The 27,756-nt window shown below is 35.0% G+C and overlaps 1 long non-coding RNA gene across 1 annotated transcript; it reads left to right on the top strand.

Moving 5' to 3' along the window:
* The first annotated feature begins 17,920 nt into the window (after window positions 1-17,920).
* LOC128183644 (uncharacterized) lies at window positions 17,921-20,835 on the top strand. Its single transcript, XR_008243634.1, has 3 exons — window positions 17,921-18,024; window positions 20,524-20,628; window positions 20,751-20,835. It is a non-coding gene; the product is annotated as an uncharacterized LOC128183644 (long non-coding RNA).
* Window positions 20,836-27,756: the final 6,921 nt, after the last annotated feature.

Here is a 27,756-nt window from a genome sequence, read left to right as displayed (position 1 = left end):
CGCTATATTACCATCCCCCAGAAAACACAAAATTAGTGCTAAATTCCCCCTTCCTCCAAAATGGTTAAAAAAGGACACAACTTCAGTTATTACTTACAAACCAGAAACCGTGCTTTCCTGCGTGCATGCAGTGTTGACCTTCTTGTCAAGGCCGATGATAAAGTTTGGGTGAACCTGGTTTTTATGTAACATATCGTACAACAATAGACCAGTATCTTAATTTGACAAAAAAGAAAGCAGAGAGGGACGGAATGTTTAAACTTTATTTTCTAGCTGTTTGTGTTTTAAAAGGGACAACGTTAATTGCACAAAGAAATTCTGCATTCCTCCGCGCACACGAATTTGACCTTCTTTTCAAGGTCATAATTCAACAATAAGTAACCCTGATTTTTTGGTACCTATCCGAACAGTTATTATCTAGGTTGTATTTGAAACTACTCATGCGACCCGGATATCATATTTACACGCGCCTGATTGGAGCAACACTTTCTAATTTTAGTAACATTTTTTTTTCATTTTTTTAGTCATTAACTGATAAAAAGTGGGTCCCATTTCCGAACCCCAAAGTAAGGACAGCCTAATTGTTTTTTGGGAAAGAGATAGAATACCTACTTGGTCTGATGTCTATCTTTTACCTATTATTACTTCATTTAACAAAAGGGAAAAGTGAAAATCAAAAATCTGAAAGTAAACATTAACAATATGGCACGGAAGGACATTGACAATCAGGAAATCGAGATTCAGTGTTATATTTCACGACAGTCAAAACGAGGTGCCTAGGTTTATGTGCACCTTGCCATTTTTTATTTGGGTGTCTAGTTGAAGTATTTTAAGAAATATGAAAATCGATTGGTCTTCGTCCGAAATAAAATCGGATGACGGTTCAACAACCAATCTCTCATCTTTTAGACTTGTATTATATAGTTTATTTATATTGCAGAAAAAAAAATGCATAACCCAGGTTATATGATTTTTTTCTGCAATGATCGGTACTGTCCTTTCTGATATATTTCATTTTGTCAAATAAAATATGCAACATATAGTCATGTTGTATATTTTATTTGATAAAATGAAATATATCAGAAAGGACAGTACGTTCATTACCCGGTTCAACCTTGAATCATCAAAGAAAGAATTTTATTGTTTATATTTACATCTTTCTTTTAACAAATTAACGAACTGATCGTTAAATGTAAGTAAAAGTAATAAATTTATAACAAACTTATAATGATAAGTATTTCGTTGCAGTCCGTGAATATTTTTTTGGTTGCTGAAGGTTTCGACCGATTGATAAACTGGTTAGAACTGGGTCATGTAGATTTCAGTCCTACTAGTTTTTATAGAGCTCTGAATTACAATCAATATCCGTAAGAAATAGAGGGAAACATACATTAAGTGGATGTAAATATAATTTAATAAACTTCTTTATTCGTGTTTTACTTATAACTTTTTGTAAAAAATTTGAGTTTTCTTGAATTTATTGGCAATCAAGATATGGAATCTTTTGAAAGAAATTCTGTGTATCTCCGTATCAAGAATTATTTTCATTTATCTCTTAGTCTTTCAATGTAGTTCTTATTCCTCAGATAAAAAATATGATAACCTTTAAATATACACTTGGTTGAATGTAATTAGCAACCTTATGGAATCTTCTACATAGAGCACAGTTACCAATACAAACAGATCCTAATAATAATAAAAAAGGAATAAAAAAAACCAACTTCTCTGACTGTTTATTAGTTACTCCACCGAGGGTTGAACCCTAGACCGAGGTTACATAAACTGACGACATAAGACAATATTTACAACCTTGTTCACTTGACAACGGAGAATAATAATAATAAAGATAACATTCAAACCTGCAGTGAAGGAATTTGTGAGCATGCGATGTGCACTTTAATTTTTATATCAGTTTTAGATCTTGTACTGTAGATATATCAATGATTCCGCTGACCTGACTTACAATAATGTAAATGGCGTATTATTGCAAAATCAAATTAAAGAAATTGATATAATATCAATATCAGGAAAAAGTTCGGTTGGTTGAAGTACATGGCTGAACTGTATATAACTGTTAAGTCACGTTTAAACTCTCAATTTGTATCAATTAATTTAGTTCAAAACAAAATCATTTACTTGATTTTTTCAAAAAGCTTGGGGCTTCTTGATTTTTTCTGTTAAACTGGAAATGTGTCTTTTTCTACATGAAAACCATTGAATGGGTGATACGGCAAGCAATTAAGACAAAAGTACACCCCAAAACACAGACAAACACTTATTGCAATGCATTGTCTGAAATAACATGTCCCAGATTCGCAATTTACCGGCACCTTTAAGACAAAAGACGATATTTAGAAGGGTCATCAGAGCTGACACCACAATTGTGACGATCTCAACTAGACCGAGGCTGGGTCAGGGATATTAAATTGCAGTTAAAAAACAAAAAAACAAAAAAATATCAATATGATCAGGTTATAATAAACTGTCAATCATGTTCTGCACATGCATGGTCGAGAACTTTTAAGAAAAGTCACGGTGTTATGCAAGACTCGTGTTTTGTTCTTACTCATGGATAACAACCGAGTCATACAGGTCAAACTGTGGATTGTTTTTATGTAGATAAGTTAAAAGTTCTTTACGACGTAATCACGTGCCGAAAGTGATACCCTAACGCACCCGTTCTCCCTTTCTGACTTCCGGTACAGGTCCTGCAGTTGACAATGAAGTCTTTTACAACCTCCGAGCGATGGGAGAAAGGTCCACTCAGTTACCTTTGTCGCCGGACGGCGTACCTGTAGGATATATACTTTAAAAGTTCACTCAGAGATAAATGATTCATAAAGTTATTTTTGGTAGATCAAAAGTAAATTTCAGCTAAAAACAAAGCACATGTATGAGTTCTATAATTATAATATCCTCACAACAACGAATAAGATTTACAATATCATCGTTAAGAGACGGAGTTGGGTTGGTATGGGTCAAAATGAAGAGACATGTTGAACTAAATTAAAATTACATGTATTGATTCTTCCCAAAATACATCATGCTTACTTTTTCCATCAACTTCAGACAACCAGACGGACAATGTTCGTGTTTTAGTAAGTAAATTGCTTACTTTACACCATTTTTAGTTAAGTGGATTAATTTGTTTTCTGAGTCCATAGATTATTGTTAATCCAACAATTGCTGTATTGCAAATCTATAACAATATTATTACGAAAACAAAGAAGGGTCCGGCTAAATGCCGTTCAACCGTATGTGAATGAAAAACAATTTAAAATGGGATTTCCTCAACTAAGGCTATTAAATGCATACACTGCACGTATAAAAAAATATTTAATCAGCTAACTTATAACTATATGGGACAAAAGTTCCTTCGCTGATAAGAAAAATGAATTCTGTAAATATCGATCATAGCAATTTTAGGAAGGGTGCTTAGAGGTCTGTCTTAATTAGCATATTTTTGCATACTTTTCATTCACGAACGAATCGCAGCGCACCCCCGATTCGGAAATAAACGCTTATTTAAGTATAGATAATCAATATACCTATATAGAAGAAAACCTATATAGAGTCGTTTCCATTCAGAGTAGATAAGGAACCAAATTTAAAGTAAACGGTCCATATGTAATTCAGAATAATATCTCACACCAAATCAAACCAAGATATGCTTGGTGATTATGAAAAGTTTATAACGTATAAAGGTATCCGTATTGAAATAATTGTTTATCTTTGCACCCCATAAGTAAGGAATTTCAATTGGGTATATATGTTTAATTTGGTGTATTTATCCAGCATTGTATCGCGGGTAATTATTTGCATATCTATCATACTGTCGGGGTTTGGGAATTTGAGTACTAGAATGCGCTCTCACGGCGAGAATCGCGTGGAGCGACACGAGACTTTATACTGAGCAGAGGGTATTCGAACCAACTGCGGTGAGTACAACTCAACTGCCTGTTCCCACAAAGAGAATGGGAAGATGGCACTGGCACTTCATTGTCGACTTCAAGAGTTGAGAGCTGGGAATGTAAACGCGAAGGCATGGCCGAGTAGCGCCAAAGTAATAATTGATGACGGTAGATCAGTAAGTACAAACAACTACTGAAATGGAGACCTACTTAAACCTGAATACAAATATAATTAAGCATTTACTCAGAACACCGCACCAGAAAATTGAATAACTATATAAATAAAAGATTGTGAACCCAATAAGTACAAGAAAAAAATGTGTTAATCTGTTAAAATTCAGTGACAATGTTGAAACATTGCTTGGTTTTTGGTGTTTTTATTTCAATAAAAAAAACTGTTTGTCTCTTTCTCATGTCAACGGGGTGTTGTCATAGCATCCTACACCCAGAGCATTCCACGGCCCTAGGAAATGACAAGATCAAGTGGAATCCATGGATCAATGGAACCCGACAGAGAAATGCCGCAGAAGACCTTTCCGGAATTAAGCAGTTTACCAGGGCTTTACATAAAGCTGAGTTCAGAAGAACCCTATATTGTTGGTACAAAGATGTCATTGGGTTTTCTTTTTTACACTCGACTTTGCATATCTCTTTGTTTTGTTTTGTTCTTTTGAATTAAAATTCTCAACGAAGTACCGAAATCCATTCTGTATCAAGAAGTGCATGGAGCAAACTGAATCTATCACGAACTTTAAAAGACTCTCAAATCCAGTTAAGGTTGTCTACATATGTTTGAGGACCTTTAATTTTAATCTTGATACATCAAATAGGAAAATTCAGTATATTTCTCTCATATAAATCTCCACCCGCTTATCTGCTATGTTGAAAGGAAGAACGATTTGATGAAGTTTCCCAACGGCTCTTTGTGGCCGGTTGTTGATAAACCCCCTTAACTTTTGACACAAATACCAGCCCTGTCCACGATAGCGGGTACATATTGATTTTACCTACAGTATATCTACTATTCCATGGCTATAATCCGTTTCACGGAAGCCCGGGTTTGGATGTATTAGTCCAGTTCCTGATAACACGGACCAAATCAAACCCTGTCAGACAACAAGACCTGATAGATTGAGAACCAACGACCGCCGACTTAATGTGCGAGATTAGATGCTATATTTCAGCGCACATATGTAATGAATGTTCCATAAAGGGCTACATTATGTATCAATTTCAGATAAAGTCGACAACTTCATTCTGGTATATTTGGTCATAGACGGGGTCTGTGAGGTCGACTATTTCTCGATCTGCAGAGAATAAGTAATCTGAAAGAGTTTGTTTCCGCGATTTCTATTAGTACCTTTTTGGGGGAAGAAGAAACATTCAATTCATATAAATTGCGCTTTGTTGGAATGAATAGAATAAATCTAAAAGTACTTTTCTTATTTAGTCGGTTTCATTAAAGGGTACGTGTTGCCCAATTCAACGTTAAATGATAACAAGAAAAGTCCCTCCACCTTTTTGTTCAAGGCTCAGTTCTCTGGAGAAAAAAAGGGTTGATTTCAAGACATATGTATTCAAAACCGCCCAAACAAATTCCTTATACCTTTCTTACACTCTTTGCAAAGAGGCCTGAAGTAGTTTTTTCTTGTTTATCTTTATTTATGAGAAAAGGTCTTCGGGTATATTTCCATGAACCGGAATTAAGGCGCTAGACATTCATGGAAGTATAAGGATCCTGGGGCTATGGTAATTGTCCAGAAATTAAACATTTAACCATAAATAAATCGGGGTACATGCGTTTTATATCTTCCTTGTTTGGACTAAAAGTGACGTTTAGATAAAAATCTTGTTATGTCGTTTTGAATTATGGTTGTCCTTCGTAGAAAAGCCGGATTACATTAAGTGATTAAGGGTTAAATACGGGTACTGAGCGCGTAGGTAACACGCTACTCTACTTGTCAAAATATAGCCGGTTTTCCTTAATGTAAAATAGATGTAAGAAATTATAGATGTTTTGACATGCTGATTGGAGATGTCAATTCGGGTGTACAAACCAGATTACGTATGACTCTAATGTCGAACATATTCGCTAAGACCCGATCTGGAAACTTTATGTCATTTGTGCCACCTTACGTTTTGACCTTACCAATTGCGCGGCTTCCAGTTGCTTTTACACAAAGATGAAATATCAATAGTGCCTTTGATGTTGTTCTTAGATTTAACAAAGAGAATTAATAAGTGTGTAATTACTCGTTTGGTATGGATATCTTGAATTTTAATTTTAAATTAGCTGTTGAGATTCGATCATGTATTTAAATGGATGGTGACTACATGCAGTGGGGGATAAGATGTGATGAAATTTGTTGGTATTCCCTAGAATAAAACATAATCAGTCTGGAGTTGCAACACACCACATAGGCGTCGGAACCGGGGGGGGGGGGGGGGCTTAACCCCCCCCCCCCCCCACACACACACACGTTTTTTGCAAAGATATACATAGCCATTAACAAAGACCTTTTTTTTTATTGTCAATATTTTTGATAAGTCTAAACCTCCCCCATCCACACTTTCAATTTGGCTCCGACGCCACTGCACCATATACAATATACACGGTATACTCTGATAAAGAACGAAATTTAGAAGAAAAAAAAAACAACACTCAGAAAATGGCGCCCAGGTAGTTGCATGCATCGGTCACCACTGGGGTGCGTTCGATCACGAGGCCGTCAAGTAGATGGTCATCAATGGCAAGAACAAATCTCAGAGGGGCGCCCACGCTAAAATATATTCCTAAACAAGCACATTAAGTGAGGATAAGTGTTTTATCTGTCACAGAGGACTTTTCTCCACCTGTGGTGTTTGTCTAACCACTGTGTTCTAAGCATCGCGAACAACACAACCATGATATTGCAGAATGTTGTGTAATGTTATAGACCTCTTCACAGTAACTCCGGTACTGATCTTTGCAGGGTAAATTGACATAGGCATACATGTAGTTTGATGAAATATAACGTAATGTCAATTGTTTAATTTACGTCATTTCATTATCTATCAACTAAAACTTTGCCCAAATGAATCAATTTGCCCTGCATGCAAAAAACCAGTAACCACAGTTTTTATGAAGGGGTTTTATGTCACGTGCCTTATTCATTTCAATCCAAGATTCAAGATTCTTAGAATAACATATTTTTTTGGTTATCCTGCTAATACCTATGAGTTGGAATTTTAGTTGATGCTTAAATTATATTTCTGTAAACAAAGTGTGAAATTTCAATCCAACACGGGCGATAAATGCATGTGTTTCATATTTCCAGACATCGTTAAACACATTCATACATTTATAGATATGTGATTTTATCTATATATATCATCCTTTCAGCTTTGCAATCAAGAAAAAAGCCCCTAGAAATGATTCCTTTATGTGTTGTGATCAATAGAAAATTACATCTTGAACGCCTCATTAGAGCTGTGAGCTTATTATATTGCTAAAAAATGGAAAGAAAAAAAAAATAACCATCAAGGACATTCATAACACAGGCTTATAAATAATCAAATATCACCAGGTGTGGGAACAAAGATAATTTTCTTTCAATTTTTTAACAATATTAACTGAATCAGTCTCAGCAGACGACAGAGGGAAACTAACACTTTTTTTCACTGCCTTATGCTTATGTTTCCAAAAATTAGATAGGTCGGATAATATTCACAATGAAAGTAAAAATTGAAATAAAATCACTATAGAAAAAGAAAAAGAAATGTTTAGCTCATCTCATTTTATTATAATAAAGGCAAGTTTAATATACCTCATTGACATTTAAAGAAATTTCATTGATATTGGGGACGAAAGTAAAATGAAGACAGGTTAAGAGTTTAATCTCTTCTTCTCGGTTTTCGACAGAATATGGAAAATAACTCCTCAATTTAATTATTAAATGTGATAAAAAATGGAATCGCTTTCCATCAATTTTAAATAACTAGACACGCTTCATACATACTCTGTCTCTTCTGGAGTAGTTTTAGGTAATATCATCAAATTTTACAAAATTTAGTTCAAACCTGAAAAGAAAATCACAATACATTGCCATGTTCTATTCATATCAAACTTTATAAATAGGGGGTTGTCATGTGCACTTACGTAATACATCCAAGTTTTTTTTTTTGTTGTTAAAAGGCGTCCCAAAGGATTTACATAGAGGTTAGAGCAATGGAGTAAAAAAAAAAAAACTTCCTTGTACATCAGAAATATCAGTAGTTACTTTTTTCTTTTTTCTGTTTTTAAATTTTTGACTAAATTGTGAATTGTATACAAAGAAAATGTATAAACCAAATGCTTCGTTAAGATATTGAGAAATTTAATATACATACACATTATATGGATGGCAAAGTTACATGTATTGTTTATACTTGTAGTTTGGAAAATATTGCTTCAAAATTGTATTTGGTTGGAAGCCTATGGACTGGTTTGGTTTTGCAGGGATGATAGGTTCTCTACATTCTAAATTTTTTCCTTTTTGGAGATACTGGAAGTTACATGATAATGGCATAATGCTCATTTTACACGATGAAGAGTTCGCGAATCTATCAAACACTAAACACTTACCACGGGTATAAGCTGTGTCTTTAAGATAATTTACCAAGGAGGTACATATGTTTATGCGCGATATTCTGCGAAATAAAACTGTAGTGTCCAATCAAATGTGTGACAGTTGAAATCCTATCTGAAGATAAAATACTGGTGACTTGCAAATTTATAGATACACAACTTGAAATACATCTATTTCGATCGATCGTTTGATAAATTTTTCCGATAGTCGGGTATTTTCTTGGTAGTAAGTCTTCAGTTTAAGCACCTCTTGTCCCCCATCTTTAATCAGCATTCTCTCCGACCTTGGTTCAAAGAACCAATGGAAAATAAACTTGTCTTAGTAACTAAAGATCTGACTATATGCCGCAATCGGAGCACATCGTTATTTTCCCGTCGTATTCAACCAAAGGACCGAGTGTGGTCCGAATGCTTTTAACCAATTTGCTTCCTTGATCGGTTCAGACCTCCAAAATGTCATGACGAGGTTAAAAATCCGTAAGTGGTTAAATAGGTCTTTGGTTCGCAGTGTATCGATTTAATGTGTTATCTGATGTATGTTGTTTTGACAGTTTCCGTAAAAGAAATATTTCTTGTCGCCATGAAGTTTCGATTCGGGATAAATACCCAACATTTTTTCAAGTTTCCTAGAGAAATCTTTTTAATTTGACACCAGTTTGTTTATAAAGATAGCCATGGTGGTTGAATCAGGTGAAAATTTAATTGGATATCTGCGCAATAAGAATTCAGGATTTAAATTGGAAAAAAAAAAAGAAATCGAACCAAAGTTTAGAATTTATATTAAAGCAGAAGCAATTAAATTAACACCATTTTTTTCAAATTTGTAAACCGTAATCCGTTTTAAGAGAGGAAGAATTTGTTTGGTAGCTTAGAGACTGAAGCGAACCCGATGCTATTACAAGATTAAATTGTGTTCACGGTACATCGCCGATTGATAGGTCGTAATTTTTACCTGTTTAAAGCCACAAAGACTTTTATAACTTCATTTTCAGACTTATTTCGGATTTTGGTATTTACATTAACACCGATGAATTGTAATATCGGTTGATTTTTTAATTTTAGATTCAATTTGCCAGGATATGATACCGGTATGCCTTTTTTTTTTTTTAAATTTTACTTTTTCATTCAGTTGAGCTGTTTCTAAAATAAAACACTTCCTGTTTTGATGACCGTGTTTTGCACTTTCGATGTGTAAAGTCACCTCTAAACCAAATAAAATAAGTCGTTTGAAGTCTTACTTTTACAGTTTGAACATTTTCTAATTTCTCTAAGAAATTAAATTCCCCTGAGGTACTAGTAAAAGCAATTTTGACTTTTAAATTTTATACTATACAATATACTAGTAGGTAAATCCGTTCAAGATAAACCCAATGTCTTACGTTTGAGTAATTTTCTAGTTTTCATTTGTAATGGTTTTTAAGGGAGATGGGAGCTAGTAGGCGAAATGCTCTAGCTAAAACGGCATTGCTGGTTTGATGATAAAGCGATGGACCCAACTGCCATGTAAATATAAAGTCACGTGTCGTCGCATCTACTCACGTCACTTGAACGACGTACAATTCATAATTTAGTTTGATGTAAAATAAAATATGTACCTACAAATAAAATAATGATATGGTTGGAAATATACGTATTCATACGGTGTGTACGTCATCTCACGTGTATGATAGTTTCACAGCAACTAACTTTTGGAATTACTTATGGACCAACCTTACATTTACACACTCAAAAGTATAACAACCCTTTCAATTTAAAATTAGATGTAGATTACGTCTTAATAAGACCTTAAACCCGACCCCACCCACCATCCCCCGAAGTACTTTTCGGGTTTTATAGACCTACTAAAATAAACTTATACAACGCCTGATGAGATGCGCACACCATACTTGATAATGAACCTTAAATGTCTTTATTAAAAACGAAATATCCATCGGTCGAAACTAAAATTTCTTGTCTTTGAATTTTCTTTAGCAAACTTAGTTATCATATTTCAAACACACTAACTTTTATAGCAATTAATTATGAACCTATACAATTTTAAAACGCTTTCATCATTACGGGTCCGTAATCTACAAATGGTTTAATTCTTTAAATCATTAACGTCTGGCAGCAGTATAGCATTAAATGGAAATGTGGAATGCCGTTTAATGTAATTAAGTCATTTGTATATTGTATTTATTGTGTCAAAGATTGGTTCTTGTATAAAGAAAGTCGGTATATTTCGTTTGATAGCTTCCACTAGACTCAGCGTGGATCGAAGTCCCCTTAACACGGCTTTGAAAGCTCTCTGAGCGGAAAAAATGCCGGTGTGTATATATCGGAGATCGATATTAAATACCTTGAGATGTTTAAAGGGAATTCTTTACTGAATGTCTTGACATTATGAATAAATGCTCAATAATAAACGTACACATCAAATTTTAAAGAATTCTGTACGCGCTCAGACAGGACATAGTCCATGTAGGTATAAGTATGCAAATAAGCTATATCGATAGGTATAGATGATTGGTTGATCGCAATTCATGCAAATGGTTCGCGCGCTACGGTTCACCATTGGTAAGTTTAATCATTTGGGAATTTGTCGTGCACGAACATGCACGAGAGTCAGGTATTTTTACCTGTGTCTATCAAATATTGAAGCTATGAATTAAACGTAAACATAGATTTGCTGGGCTTTTAAGCAGTCGCTCTACTTCTGCTCTCGGTCCGACCGTCAATTCTTTTTCCATAGACCGATTCTTTTTTGGTGGGAATTCCAGCCCAATGCCGATCTCACATCGTAGGCAATAGTGTCCATATATTTCCACCGACAAAAGACCTCTTTCACTCATTTTAACGATTGAATTCCAATATTGAAAAAAACCTGCTCTAAATAATTAGTTTTAAAAGTTGTGTGTATCCCGTCAAAATTATTGACAAATATAGATGAAATATTTGTTGGTTTTCATATTTAAGTAAACACAGGAGTAGGCGAAAATTTAGCGGAAAATAAACCGCCAACAATGGCTAATGAAAAGATGACAATAAAATCGCATCTATTCGTTGAAGCCTCAGTGCCTTCATTGTGTTCATCCTTATTGTTTTTCCGATGAATACAGAGGCTGTCAGTGGTTCTGAAAGAAATTCCTGGCGACTTTTTCCTGGTGCGTTATTCACGCTCCCATGGGTTCATTGTCACTTTTCCCGTACTTTTGCTGAGAACTGGAGGATGCAATACAGAAAGCAATACTCTTGTTCCGGCTATTGTAAATTTTTATGTGAAAATAACGAATCGTTGAAATGAATCGTTGTAATTTATGGCAAAATTTCGAGTTTGAATGCGTAATTTCGTTAAATGAATATTGAGTTATTAGGCACTGCAACGATACTTTTAAATGTTCACAATGCAATTTAAGTAGCGCTTAGGGAATATTCACTGAAAATGTTTTTTATAAATCTATGTTGAATTATGAATTTATAACCATCTATATATGAAGGAAAGAAATCCAATTAGATATTAATGATTGGTGATATATTTGAAGCCTGATTCCTTTTATCCCCATAAGGTTCGTACTCCATAACACACCCAGTTTGATGGGGTGTTGATTTTTAAAAGCTAGACTAAATTCTTTGAACTATTTAATTTTTTTCTGATGCTTAACTATTTTTTATTTTAGAATACATTGAAACATTTTTTTCCTGAATTCTACGAAGACATATATTGAAAGAAGAGGGTTAGTGTTAAAAAGTACGCTTGACTTCCGAGCGTTTATGACAAGGTAGCGCCCAGGTTTTAACAAATACATACAAGTGCCCTTAACTTGCTTTTGATTACCTATGCCAAGGGGCCCAAGGTATGTAAAACCACAAAATCACTTGAAATCAGAATCCAAAATTCAATTTCCGAACTTTATCTGAATGAAAAAGCGCGCATATTTATTCAATCAATATGGAATTATGAATGAATCAGAATTCATCAAACTTTTGATATCTGGGTGTGACTGGGCTTCCCAAATGGAAATAAGCACTCTAAAAATTTCAACCCATCTAATAAAATGTACGCTATATATCTACACCCCACTCCACGCACAACCACTGTGTATATCTAGTGACGTCAATTGCTTGTTTATTTATCATTAGAATATATATATACACCAAACAAAGCCTATCTACGTAACACAATGTATTCTATCATTCTCTGATTGCTGGTCTGCAGATAAACCATTCCAACTTTTGTTGTGAAATCAATTCCGAGATAAATCTAAGAAAACATTGACCCTTTTTTCAAATTAAATGTTTGTATGACTTTATCCGAGACTACTCCTATATTGATGCGGTCCAGATAAGTTAATTCTTTGTCTATACTTTAAGGATACGATTATATATATTGATTGTTATCCTTTCTTGTGACAGGTTAATACTGAGGATTGTGGGTAATTTGTCTAGCCAGGCGTAAAACTGGCGCACCCTGACCTCGTCTTTGACGGTGACCTTTAGTCCGGGTGTGTGTGTGTGTGTGGGGGGGGGGGGGGGTCCGTGGGTTCAGGCATTTACCGCGTGAGGGGACAGGCAGTGTCTTCACCATGATAACTGTCCTGGGATAGGTGTTTGCTCCTTTTTGGAGAAAGACTATTCGTACCCTAATACTTAGTGGGGAGTTACTAAACGTTACGAAAGGTGCTTTCTGGATTAATGTTGATTTTGGATTTTACAATGAAATAATAAGATTCTCTAGAATGAAAATCAGTAAAAGTCGTCAAGTTTAAGTACATCTATGTTTATATATGGAACAAGATAGATATTCTGGTCAGCTCAAAAAAAAAAAAATGAAAAAAAAATGGTGCGGCATTCATAGATGCGCGAGCAAGCTCATGCACTCAGTATAACTGTAATCAATATTATTTGTTTACATTCATTTTGATGAAATATTAAACATAATTCATGAAAAATAACGTGGGCATTCTGCACGATCCCGGCTGAAAATTAATAATACATGGACAAGCTCACAAGTAAGAATTGCAAATTCCCTGCGAGCATACCTCGTTTTCAGACACTATTAGGTTCCGTTCGAGTGAGCAAAACATACATCTATAAATCGACAAATGAAGCGGATAAATTACGTAATTATTGAATTACAGTTCAATGATAAAAAGAAGGACTTTTAATTATATCTAATATATCATGAAGTTCCAATCACTACCAATCGATATGGGTTTTGTCCTTGAATAACTGCAACGGAACACTGTCTTAATTATATAATTTAAAACTAAATATTGTGCGATATATTTGTATCCAGTCTTCAATTTAACCGCGGCCTATATGAATTATGATCTTTATTGTGTGTCATCAGAACAAAATATCAGCGATTTTTTTTGTTTTTTGTTTTTGTAAAAACGCATGCTCGTTCTGGACAATGTTATCACGTGGTACAAATCTACTAAAGACATACCATGTGAACAGTTCCTGTATAATTAATGCTGACCCCAGCGGTTGATACAGGCCTGATAAAGGTATTTAAAATGACAAAACATAATAGAAACACGATGATAGCTACCGATTGGGGTCTTGACAATAGGTGATGCGAGACAGGCGTTTTATTACCTACCAGATACATACCCGCCAAGCCGGGGTCGATGTAGCAGATAGTTGAGAGATACAGACCATTATATTGCGAAGGACAGAGATAATTCTGGTCTGATAATCAGACCCCAAACACCTTAACATTCCATCATATTGTTTTATTGTCTTCTGGTAGCATTCCTGAATATACCGGATTCGGATCGCTCTGAGAGAGAGAGAGAGAGAGAGAGAGAGAGAGAGAGAGAGAGAGAGAGAGAGAGAGAGAGAGAGAGAGAGAAGGGGTTATCTAAACCATATACAAATAAGAAAGCAAAAAATGTGTAAGTAATATTTGCATTTCATCTGAATGAAAACGACAATTGCCTTTGATGTACCTCCCATCAGAGGAGCGATAGCTTGTAAATCACGCAACCTTTGCAAAACGTCTTTTGTGCGGCCATGTTTGCCCAATCCACTAATAGCAGGCCAATCGGCAGCGTCTTTATCTGTTTATTTGTCCATCTCTTTAGCAGCCTGCTTAGTTCTGTATTTACATGTGATAAATGTTATTACAGGTCTGATGGGATAATAATAGTTACAGGAAAGTTTCCCTTTGTCCGAATGTTGACATCAAGATGTTTAACACTTAGAGAAACCAAATAGCTATGAAAACTCTGCGATTTCAAGACATTTGATACCCGGTATGTTTCAACACTATTGCGTGATAGCAAACAGAATCGTTTCCTGCTATTTATTTGGTTTCGGTGACTTATACGGTATGTGTAAATAAAGATGAAGAAACAGCGTTTTCCTCTGTCAACACGACTGCTTTTGTAGCCATTAGCGATGCATGCCAGAAGGTTTCTAGCAACCTTACTCCTGCAAAAAGTAAAAATCAATGCAAATGTATGAAATTGGAGCTCCCTTCCAATTTTTTGATTTTTTCCGATCTATCAGATAACATTTTCATTATCAAATGAACACCAGAAGAACTATTCAATCTCAGATGCACATGCATGAAGCTGTTCGATATCTCTCAATCTTGAAATGTAAATCAGATAGGTAAATATCTAATATATTTTACACGCCATTAAAGAATGAAATCGATGCAAAGTCGACCCAAAACCTTGAACTGAATTGCGACTTCGGTCTCCATTCAGGGCCGCGCGACAGCAGTGTTTTGTTTCAAATTATGTTAAACATAAAATATTCATACCCAGGTCATTTAGCTTATTATCAATATACAGTGTCTTGTATTGATATGCATGCCTGATTATGATGGTATTGAGTAGTTTGGCTACCTGTATTAACGGAAATCATAACCCAGAACTGTCGCTTAGTGCTTCAGAATACGAACATACATCAGATCCTCGGGTCAAGAAATCTAAACATTTTTTTTTAAAATCTTTATATTTATCTATACCATACAAAGCAGTGTCATATATTGCTGAATAAGGATAATAATTAAAACGAAAAGGAAAAAACCCACCTTTTTGTCCTTCAGTCTGCGTTCTCACATTAGCGTAAATTATGATTTCAATGCGATGAATAGAGGTACTTGTAAATGTTTTGTTAGTTTATTTTTATTATGAGTCAAACGAACATAAGTATCCAATTTGATCGTGATAGAACTTATGATTTGGCAAATCTTGGTTACATCATTTGAGATAGCTAACCTTTTTTGGGGTAATTTCTTTTCGATAAAACACAAAAAAGTGTAATCAAACCTAGACTGCCACATCGATACCCCACTGAAGATAAATGTTTTCCGCTCAAGACAAATAATTGTCATGATATTGAATAATGAATAAGTATAAAGCGGTTCTTCCTTAGACTGTTTGTCATGAAAAGATACATTATTCCAGAATACCCATAAAACACTATTTACACTGACATTGTCTATTGGGTCTATTGTACAAAAGATATACAAACAATTGGAATTTTTGCAAATTGCTGAGTAGCATTTCTAACAGTTAAAAGGATGTGTTTTATACAAGGAGATACAAAGGTGTCAGACCGCCATTTTATCATTGTTAGCCGATCTTCTAAAAACTGTTTGCTTAGCCTTTTTTACACTCAAATTGAGACATAGTTTCACGGGTTTCTTCAAATATATTTGTTATCATAGCACCTACTTTAGATAATGAAAATGCTATGATGTCGCGAGAGACTTCTCTATGGGAACGGATTGACGCAGAACCGTCCCGACAATAGACTAAATAATGAAATTATGATTTTAAAGAAAAGAAAATTTATGGCCAGAGATTCTTGTCGCGATTTTCACACATCGGTTTTTTTTGCAAATCAAACCACTAATCAATTGAATTATGAAATCAATAAACATGTTCGAAAATGACTTCAAGTTACAAAATTGGTCTGGAATTATCGCCACGGGTGCAGAAATTTATTCTTGTATAACGAGGTGTCAATGTCCTCGAATAGGGACATAATTGACAGGAAATGCTAAAATACATGTCCAACAATCTGACTTCTAATTTCATTTCCGATTGTCACCAATAGATATTGTAACTGCCAACAATGAGCGAAGGGGGGCGACACACGCCCGATTCACCTCCACACCTCAGAACAATAGTCTTTTTACCTGGGTTACTGACGATATATAGGTGTAATTTCTGAGTATTGACAGATTTTTTTGTTGGCTAATGGTGCATCACAAATGAAATGTTTTCAAATTCAAAATGTGTATATATAGTTTTCGAAGCATGCATTTAGTGAACGTCATCCGTAATATGCATTGTTCTTAGCGAGTTGCAAATGTTTGGGACATGGCTGGAAGTCTCTTTTTTTTCCGCGTCTCTCCCCCTCTGCACCTTGCAATATATTTATAAAACAAAATTAAGCCAGGAATGCAAACAAATACTCTTCATTTCCATCCAGATTTATAAGAATGCATGATTTTAAAAAAGAGAATAGAAATTTAAAAGTGATAGAGCTATTCGCTAAAAAGTATAACGCTCTCTATTGTAACTACAAAGTCAAAAGCTCTGGAAAAATGTAAGGCGCTAAATATGCATGTTTATCACTATATAAATCTGTGTAACCATAGTGATATGTCAATAGGAATATATGAATGACATAATGTCCAAACTGGACCATACTTCAGGATAAGTTCTTCAATGTATTCATAGACCATTCAGTAAATATATTGTGTTGACGGACTGTGATAAACTCAGATATAGTGACGCTACCTTACAGAGGGACAGGACATGAAATTACAAATCCATGTTAGACTTTTCAACTTGGACCAAACACTTTCCGACTTCAATCAAGGCCATTAAGTAGTTGACTAAATACATTTACAGATCGTTTAAGAACATAAACAACGATTTCACTCGTACCATTCGTTCATTTCTCTGAAAATTAAGTCATGTACTTTGAATATACTCTCCAGAGAAAATAAATCGCCTTGTTTGTCAAAATTTTCATTTACTTTCGATGTTATAATGATGTAAACAAAAGCAAGAATCCATGGAATGACCTTTAAATAAGAAGCCGAGTTGTGCAGGAAATCATGAACACCCCACTGTTTACGGTACATCGAGCCAACACGGGGGTAGGTATTTGGCGGACAACAATAGGAGTGCATATTCTTGCATATCGGGCAAAACAAACTAACAATGCAGATCTTAATAAAGGGCGGACCACAAGTCATTTCTTACGTGCACATATTTTATAAGTCTACAGTAAACAAGGTCCATTGTGTCTCTCAGTGTTCATTGTGTGCTAAGATATTAAGGTACATGCATTTTATTCCAGGGTAAATAAACCATCTCTCCATATCGCGGCCCCACCCAGCGCAAGTCAATTCTGACACATAGGTACATTGAACGGCACCAGGGGACCCCAAAGAAGCTTTAGTGTCTTGTATTGCAGATATTTGTGGATGAACGGGCGTATACCAATTTGTCCTCAGCATCATGTCTGGACTGCTCTTGTTGGCATTATACGGTAACACTCGATTAAGTAGTCGAGTGCAAATTTGAATTTAACATTTTCTTTGCCTGTTCTATTCTGCATATTGGCACTTCGTAATTAATGGCTGTGTAAGTGCCTCGTTCTTTCATACATACATGACAAAAACCTTTGTACTTTCCCCATTCGGGTTTATTTCCAAATATACATTTGACATTTTAGACTTTTGAGTTCATATGTATAGTACCTATTTATGGACATTTAATTCATTTTGCAGACAACATAAAAGAATTTTAAATTCAAAATTGATAAGAAATATAGAATTAAGGTTGAATTGGGGTTCTTATTTCTGTAAACGAAAACCTGCAAATAGCTTAACATAACACATAAAAATTCTATCTGCCCCACACAGAGTGCAAGTAGCATTTTAATTATTTTTTTTTCAAATTCATATTTCATAACCTTTCCCTGCACTTTTCATTTCAAAGGAAAATTAATAACTGCATTGTTGATTTTATAGATACCAAAATGGAATTTGTATTTCTAAAGCAGATAAAAAGCACAGACAGAAAAATATAATCATTTACATACCTACTTAAATGCGACTAGATTAAGTATGTCGTTATCTTAAAAGTTTTTTTCTTCAAGAATTGGAATGTTCTAAATTGTCCGGAATAAGGCATCTGAATATAAAATGATATATTCTAAAGTTTAATTGTCTATACGATAAAATTTCTTAAAGAAACATTGAGATAGGGATGCCAATGTTACATGTACTTTTACATATGTACCCAAAATGTTAATTTTTTTGGGAATATGATATATTTATATAGATGGAGGATCATGATTGACCGGGTATACAAAATATATACGAGAGAGAGAGAGAGAGAGAGAAAACTTTTGAAGTACCTCTCTCTCTCTCTCTCTCTCTCTCTCTCTCTCTCTCTCTCTCTCTCTCTCTCTCTCTCTTTCATAATCTGAACATCGAAATTTTAAACTTTAAACCTTAGGTTATTGCCATCTAGAAAGCTCTTGTGTTGCATTTGTCGAAACCACCGCAGGTCCCAAAGATAAGTAGATATGTAATTGCTGGGCACCATTTGAAATGATTCCATTTACAATTTTAATTCCCTGACACCCCCAAATGCACCGCCAATCCCAATTGCATGCTTTTAGAGTGCGTCAGTGCATGCTGCAAATCCAAGAATGGGCAATTTACACGAGATGTCCCAAATACCTGAACTTAACAATAGATTATGTCTACATATAGTGGCCCTAATCCCCCCTTATTTGTTTATCATCATAAAGTCCCTATACAACCTTTTAACAATGGTATTGCAACAATGTAAATTGAATCCTATTTTTGTCTCTGTTTCGATCTAGTTTTAAAAAGGAATTTGTTATTACAAGATATGGGCTTCGTGTTTGTTTTCATTTTACTTTTTAAATTTCAAAATGTATGTCATTTCAAAGTAAAACCTCATTGCCCCAATATATGAAGTCAATTACAAGAAGAGTGGCCAATATTTGTTTTTCACGAGTATTCGCGTGCAACCGATGACATACTTATTGACACTAAGCCCAGCACATTTTAGGTATTTTGATGAATTCCTGAACCGTTATAATACACGGAGAAATTTCTTAATATATTTTACTGCCATACCAAAGTTCTGTTAACGATTAAAACAAAACAAAATCAAATTTCAAAACAAATCATTGACATAAATCAATCAAATCCTTATATTTAACAGTAAATTAAAATTAAGTCACGCGATTTGTCTTTTAAAGAAATATTTCACTGGGGCATGGCAAAGAATTATCATACATGTACAATGTTCATACCGGTATCTTTTGTGGAAGGTTGTCATTTTTTTTGGTACTGCAATATTTAAGTATTTGTTGCAACATTATACTATTTAGTATTTACCCAGCTTACAGTCTTGCATCATAGAATTCATAGAATACATTGAATCATTTAAAGATGCTAAAATCACACCAAGAGAAAAAAGTCTTTATTTACCAGTTCATTTAGTCGTTTTTAGGAAGAATACACGTTCTTTCACGTTGTTTCATTTGGCCTGTGGGGGAATGTAGATATTATTGTCTGTTTGTTGTCAATAACGCCATGGAAACTGTTAAATTTATAGGCCTGCATGGATGATCTATAGGAATAACATCAACAAAAAACCTATTAAAAATGATAATGAAAAATGGGTTTTTCCAAAATGTTACGGTTGAGGACGCTCGCCTGTTTGAAAGAGACGGTGATTTGGTTGCCTGGCAACAGTAAACAGTCTGACAAAATATCTTTGTTTAGTTTTTGATCTATCGAAAGTTAAATTACGAAGAAAACAATGACATCTTATAAGTTGGGCATCCCCCAAGGTTGTGTCCACCCAAAAACAATACACCCAGTTAAAAAAATTAATGAACAACTTTTGAGATGTAGGATTCGCATAGGTCTATATAATTTATATAAAACATCAATAGAAAAGATATATTTATGTAACATTTCTGTGAATTCGTTTTACACAGAAATGAGAAGAAGCACCACTTCACGCGGGGAAGAACTTCAAAGCTGTGACGGGGTTTACATGGGGGTTAGGTGACACACAGAATACCGGGCTAAAGAGCGAAGGGGTATCAACACTGTTTGCAATATACTCAGAACTTACAACTACCTACAATCAAAGGAAGGGACACATTGCCCCGATTTGAAGTACAGTTTATTTAATTTTTACTGTGGGTTTTTTATTCTGTAGGTGGCCACGGCACGAACTGTGAAGGGTGCTGATGACATGGCAGGGACGTGTAAACAGTCCGGGATCACGGATATACATACGCTGTTTGTACCACACATATCATAAATATCTTATATAAGGACAAGGTGATTAAATTCTATTGCTTTTGCTCTTTAGAACGTTCCGGATTTTTCTCATATTGCTAGCAATGTCTCCAATTTAATGATATCTTATCATCTTTAAGACCTTATCGAAATTGGTAAATTCTTATGCTAGTGTATGACAACCCGAATATACATGTAAAGTACATGTAGGTACCCCCCCCTCTCTCTCTCTCTCTCTCTCTCTCTCTCTCTCTCTCTCTCTCTCTCTCTCTCTCTCTCTCTCTCTCTCTCTCTCTCTTACAAGACGATATTAATTCAATCTCATTTTAGACAAGGCTATAACCTATTTAAAACATTCTGAGAGCCATGCAAAACAGCCACTCCTGGTTTTATCTTGTTAAGAATGCTCTTCGGTCAAGGGAAATTTTTTCTTCCTTGATAAGAAAAGAAAATATCTTGAAGGAATTAAAAACCATAACTGTCCAAAAGGATGTTTTATTTTGAAAAATGAGAGCTGATTATTTTTCGCTGACTAAAAATAACATGCGCCGTAAGTAAGTTAATATTTTAAGATAGGTAAAACCCAAAAGTCCATAGAAAGGATAAGAAATATTGGTCACATACTTAAGTTTAACACACTTACAGCAAATCCCAAATGCAAACTTCTGTTAAACGCCCTAAAGAGCCAAGAGTGGGAAAACTCACAATATGACCTGTATATTATACCTATATTCGTAAGACAAATTACTCTGTTTTGAGGACGACTTTATTCATTCACAATGTTTAAACAAGGGGCTGACTTTTAACGTCCTCTTTCTTCCTCACATTGAACTGGAAATCCCTTTTACAAATGTTTTAAGGAGATAAATATATTGAGTTAAGCTCCGGGTGTTTGATCGATCAACAGGGAAGATGGGGGTAAGGGTGGCCCTTCACAAGTTTTTCAAGAGCGCTGAGAATCTATAGAGAGATCTCAGGCATCGGGTAATCTCGGGCCAGACGAAGTTTTGCGAGTGACGCAAGTCTCACGGTGGGTGACCATTAACATCTTCCCCAAAGATCTCCGAAACTTTAGCCCAGTTTCTTCCTCGTTAAAGGTTTTACTCACCCTCCCACTTCGAACCATTCTTACTTATGATTCATACACTTACTTTGATAACCTTCACCAAAATCTGCAATGCTAGAACAAGGATTCATGGGATTTTAATGTAACTTACGAAACATTTGATCTTTTAAGGCAGCAATTTGATACATCAACAACGAATTCTCATGCAAGTTCAAGGAAACTTTTCTATAGACCGTATATAGGTAAAAGAATGCGAGATCAATGGCGAGTTATTGATATCCACATACCCCCGCCATTTATCATAATTTAGGAACATTAGCATTGTGAGTCTGTAGCGACTTTTGGCCAATTTGTATGGTAGGTATTTAAAAGAACCAAGGACGTTCTATGAATGAAGTAGCTCTCCGGACAATGTGTTAGGTGTTAGATTTCACAACAAATATACACCCTCTTGGTAAAAAATGCAGTATTTTAAAGAGGTAGTAAAAATACTTCTCTCAAATGAAGGAGCCATGTATTAATAGAATGGTCACCTGAAAACACTTGCACTGAACAAAGTCGAACACGTGTTGATTATATAGTGACCTATATATGGTCAATGCCGAAAATAATTACAAAAATATTTTACTTGAAAGAAAAGTACATGACAATTATGTGAAGAATTCATAATAAGACCTTGGTAATTTCTTGGCAATAATATGAACAGTCACAAATCCTCCCGCCCTCTAAAAAAAAAAAAACAAAAAACAATCATATTGACAATTATAATATCGTTTAAATTTCGGCTTTTAAATGCTTTCTTTTAATTTCAGGTAAGAGAAACATGCCCGAGATTTAAAGAATATAAAAAAAAGAAAATTGATAATCAACTTGAATCGGAAGGAATTTTTGGGATATTTGCAACGATCGTGCCAATGTAAGCATATAGTCTTAATAATAAACAAGGGATCAATAGTGGTCTGGAGGAAGAAATCGAACACGGAGTCGAACATGTGACCACCAAAAGAGGGCTCGAACTTACAACCAATATGGCAGTATCCATAAGACTCGTTATAGCTGCCACTAGGCAAATAATCTATCTATGAGTATCATTCATGAACAATATCATCTCAATAACAAAATTCTCAAACAAAACAAGCATTCTGAGAGTATTGCATAAGCAATACACGTCCCCTACCGGTTTGTGGAAATTGTGAAAACAATGCACTGTTATGCAGAATATCGAACCCGAACATTAAAAAATTGGAATATAAAAAAAATAATTTCCTCGAAAATGTGCCAACCAGACGCTACAAAAGTGTAAACTTGAACTGTAGTTTGATATTTTGAAGCTGTTCAGCAAATTTCATATTATTCCTCAAACGCATAAAGAAAAAAAGTGTGGAAAACTGAAGTGGGACAGACAGACAGACGGACGGACAGACGGACTGGCGGACGCAGAGGAAATCTATAGTCCCCTCCGTTGAAAACCGGTAGGGGACTTATAACATTACATGCAGATTCTCAATACCTTGATTTATACTAATAATTATCATATATTACGATTTGTGAAAATATTCCCATGTATCCAGTTTAAGCCGGTTTCAACTGCCTTATTTGTCTTTATCAGGTACATTCCGCCTCTCGAAAAATCTTCAAATTAATCTGAACATGATACCTTAAAGGTAGCAGAAGTTTAAAGAATCGTCTAAATTACGAAACAGAATATTTCTTGATCAACATACCCCAAGACCCGGAACAAAGTCTACTTCATTGAACATAGATGATACATACATAAACGTTGTATATGTATCATGGTCATATATCATTTAATTCATTGCGATATTGCACCACCACCCACCCAATCACCTACCCAACCAAAGAAAAAAAAGTCTGGGCCCCGGATAGGAGGTAATAAACACATTTCTATAATTCACGACATAACACCATTTAAAGGTTCCAGAATTTATTAGTATCTACTGAGAACACTCAGTCAAAGGGGAGACTTGAACTATATAGCGTATCATTAGCCCCATTCAGGCTGGAATTGTGTCAACTGAGAACTGTCAAAGAAATGTGTGTGAATGTCCGCTCTGTTCTCTGGGGGGTCATTGCTTTGGTGCCTTTGTCCGCATCCCGTTATTTGGTACCAACATAAACAAAGCTATGTCAAGGCTTTGACCAAATTCTGAAATAAATACGACTCGTTATTCTAAAATATATGTTTGACCTACCTTTCGAGAGATGTATAGAAATTGAATTTGTTTGTTTATGTGTTACTGTGTTATCTTTTCGTGAAAGAATGATAATTGTTGTATTAGTCGCGGTTTGTAACGCTGTTAAAATGGTACGTTGTTAGCACAGCTCTTACAAAATCAGGCCGAGCGAAAACTAATCCCGAAAGAGCCACTTAATGTCGGTCAAATTGATATCAGATTACAGAATTTTAAACCCAAACTCTATAAAATATAAGCTTTAAATATTTAAAATGTAGAGAAAATTGATTTTTTTTATTTTCAAGCTGTTTCCCAACAGACTAGAAATCTGTAATAGCCTCGTGCACCATCGCAACTTTCAATTTCAAATCAGCATCATCAGCAACAGTAGAATGGTTCAGCACTGCCAACGCCAGGCAATTTGTATCCAGTAAAATTGTAAATGCTGATCTCATTGCAATTTTAATAGTTTCTGAATTATCTCTTTTCGGCAATGCGCATTTATATGCGTTAGTTTGTTATTAGCGTTGTTTCCTTCCACAGTCATAAGATTTGCAATAATTGTTGCGCGCAACATCGCATACCGCAGTCCAGATCATCATCTGATTCATTCAACAACAGCTTCAAGCAACGGTTTCTACCAACATTGCTCTGGTCATTGCAGTTTTACGCGTTCTTTTGTAAAATTAACTCCTTTTAGTAATATACAGAATTATCTGTGTTTTTATGAAGATTTACATCAGGAAGATAAGCAACAAAATTAATGATAAGACAATGGTACATAATTACATTATACATGGAAGTACTTTGCAGTCACTGTTGAGTGTGCCTTAAGATGTACTATAACTTAATGTAAATAGCAACATTGGTATTCATGCGCACATTTCAGTTGCACCGGTACTTTGCAGTTATCATCGCTATATCATGTGAGATAAATGCCTTAGATATCCCATTGTACACCGGATTTCCGGTTTAATTTTTTTTCGACGAATCTGAATTACTTAGAATTTGCCTCATGTAGATGATTTTTTTGAGTGACCTTTTTGACTGTTAAGTCACGTGGCTTCCGTTGAGTTGGCCGTCAACCAGATACTTCTAGACACCTGGGTATTTACCTTACGACAGATGAAATAGCGATACCTTTCAGGTAATAAATAGTGGAACTCGAGGATGCGCACACCCGGTATCAGAAGGAACGGGGAAGTGACAAGGAACTGTTTGATCATTCAGATTTGGCCTCTCTTTGAACTGTTGGGTTGGGACATTTCTATAACCCTTTGGATATAATGTATCTGTGGACCATCGGGTGGGGGATTTGATGAGACTTTGGATAGGGCACTTCTCTTAACCTTTGGTGGCACATTTTTATATGTAGGAATTTCTTTAAGTCTCAATTTAGTGCATTTCTATAAGCCCTCGAATTGTAAAATGTAGTAAACCTTCTGGTGGGGGACATTCTTTGAACAACCTTTTGATAGGGGATTTCTTTAGGAATGCATTTCTCAAAGCGTTTACATATATACGTATATGCATTAAAACATCAATATATAACAACGTCTTTCAATTGGCAGCAACTGATCTCTAATGAACTACATGTATAGTCGTCTTACATCATAGACATCTCTGTATAACCAAATACTGCAGCAGTCAAAAGTTGGGTTAACTTCTACCTCATTTTCAGGTATGCAAATGACCGCAACAAGGTGTATGCAATGGAATGAAAACGGGTCCACACATTAAACTTTAAAAAAATATTTTTGAGGAAACATTATGTAATTTCCCCGTTCATGTGACCCATTTCCAAGGTAATTCACGAAATACTCCACTCCCCCATTAATGCATAGTGCGCACCTTAGCAGAATAAGAGAAGCCTGTTTAAGCCTTCTTAAGGAGGGACTGTTTCTTTTTATTGACAATCTCTAGTGCCATATCCTGTCGCATCTTAATGTTAACATGCACGGGGACAGTCCCACAATGATATCGCTAGACAAGGCCAGGCCGAACAATTTTCTGTTGTACAGTTTTCTAGAACATTACATTAGGAGGGCTGGGTGGTTATGACTAGATTTAGACATGGATGGTCGAGGCCATTTTTAGAGTATTTTGATCTCCTGAAGAAGAAGAGTTCTGTATAAAGATATAAGAAAAATGTTCCTATTCTAACGCTGAAAAATATGGTATTTTTCTTTACATAATAAAAGTTTTTAAGCTTAAAATATCGTACTAAAAATTTTAGGTAGATCTGATTGTTAATTTGTTGACCTTAATTTCCTTGAGAAGGTGAGTTCTACATGCATCTAAAGATATAGGAAAACATTCAAATTTTATAGATAAGATATTTGGAATTTTTTCTTTACTAAATGACACTTTATGGACAAAAATATCATATCTAAAATTCTAAAGCAGTTATGTATGATAGATAATTTGTTGACCATTCAACTTTATCAAACTCTTCAACACTTATGTCATTAAATTAATCACGTTTTTAAAATATATATACTAGTTGTAGTCAACACGGATATTGAACAATCTCACATACAACTTCTTATCGTAACATTTGTTGAAAATCTTTAAAAACTGTTTTTATATGTCATAAGCCATTGATTTTGACAACTTGTTACAAGGTATTACAGACCAATATAGCCAAACAGAAATTTTAATTCATTTCTTTATTGTATATTATGGTTATATTGCGACCTAAACAAGAAATTTAACAGTTGGTTAGTCAATAAAATAAGCACAATTATTTAGGGCGCAATAACTTACAGTACAAAATTGCCATTCAAATTGCTTAAGATAACAACAAATATATATCAGGAGACTGGTACCGACTGTAGCGATCTTTTTCTTTTTTTTTCAAAATTTGAAATGTGATTTTTATCACACAGTTTAATTTCAACATTTTTCTCTCGAAACAGTCGTTTTAACGCAACATTACCAAGAGGAACCTAGAAAAAAGTCATACCCTCTTTTATAAATTGGGTCAGTAGAGCGGGGTAGATTTCTACACCCTCGTATTACCAGGGAATTCTCAGCTGCTCGTTTTTGGCTGATTCTCATTGACTGGAGGCTCTTATAGGAAGGTCGTGCGCCACATAACGTTTTCATCGCTTATCTTAAAAATGTGCTGATCTAGCATTATACATTTTTTTCTATTTAAGGGACAAAATAGAATTTTTGGTGGCTGATAACGAATTGATTCGTATCTCTTTCATCGTATGGTAGAAGTGACTGGAAAAGATTGTACAAAGTAGGAAGGAAACCTTAAGATACTTATGCTAATTTTTGTTTTTACCTAAATATGGTCTCACAAGTGATAGTGTAATTTTTGTTAACCATATGTAAAAATAATCCGAACCCTCAGAAACAGGGCTTCAATTGTTGTTGTTAAATGCCCCTGTTTTTGAGATGCAGATCTGATTATTGACGACACTTAGGTGTCAGATGACTTCCATGGTAGCTCGTTCTACCGAGCACCTGTCCCTGTTTCCAAACATTACAACACGGCCATTATTTTGTCGTCACCATTCTATAAAAGTTATTTAATGGTCTGGTTAATTGTGGAACTAACGGGACATGTGACATTCGATAGCATCGCGGGGGCACCGTGTGTGACATCTCCGGGGTCAAGCCACCGTGTCCTGAGACAGGTCATTGTTTGG

The sequence above is a fragment of the Crassostrea angulata genome, chromosome 5 (assembly GCF_025612915.1).
Source record: "Crassostrea angulata isolate pt1a10 chromosome 5, ASM2561291v2, whole genome shotgun sequence".
Lineage (NCBI taxonomy): Eukaryota > Metazoa > Mollusca > Bivalvia > Ostreida > Ostreidae > Magallana > Magallana angulata.
The sequence above is the reverse complement of the archived record's forward strand: the minus strand, read 5'-3'. Positions and strand labels throughout refer to the sequence as shown.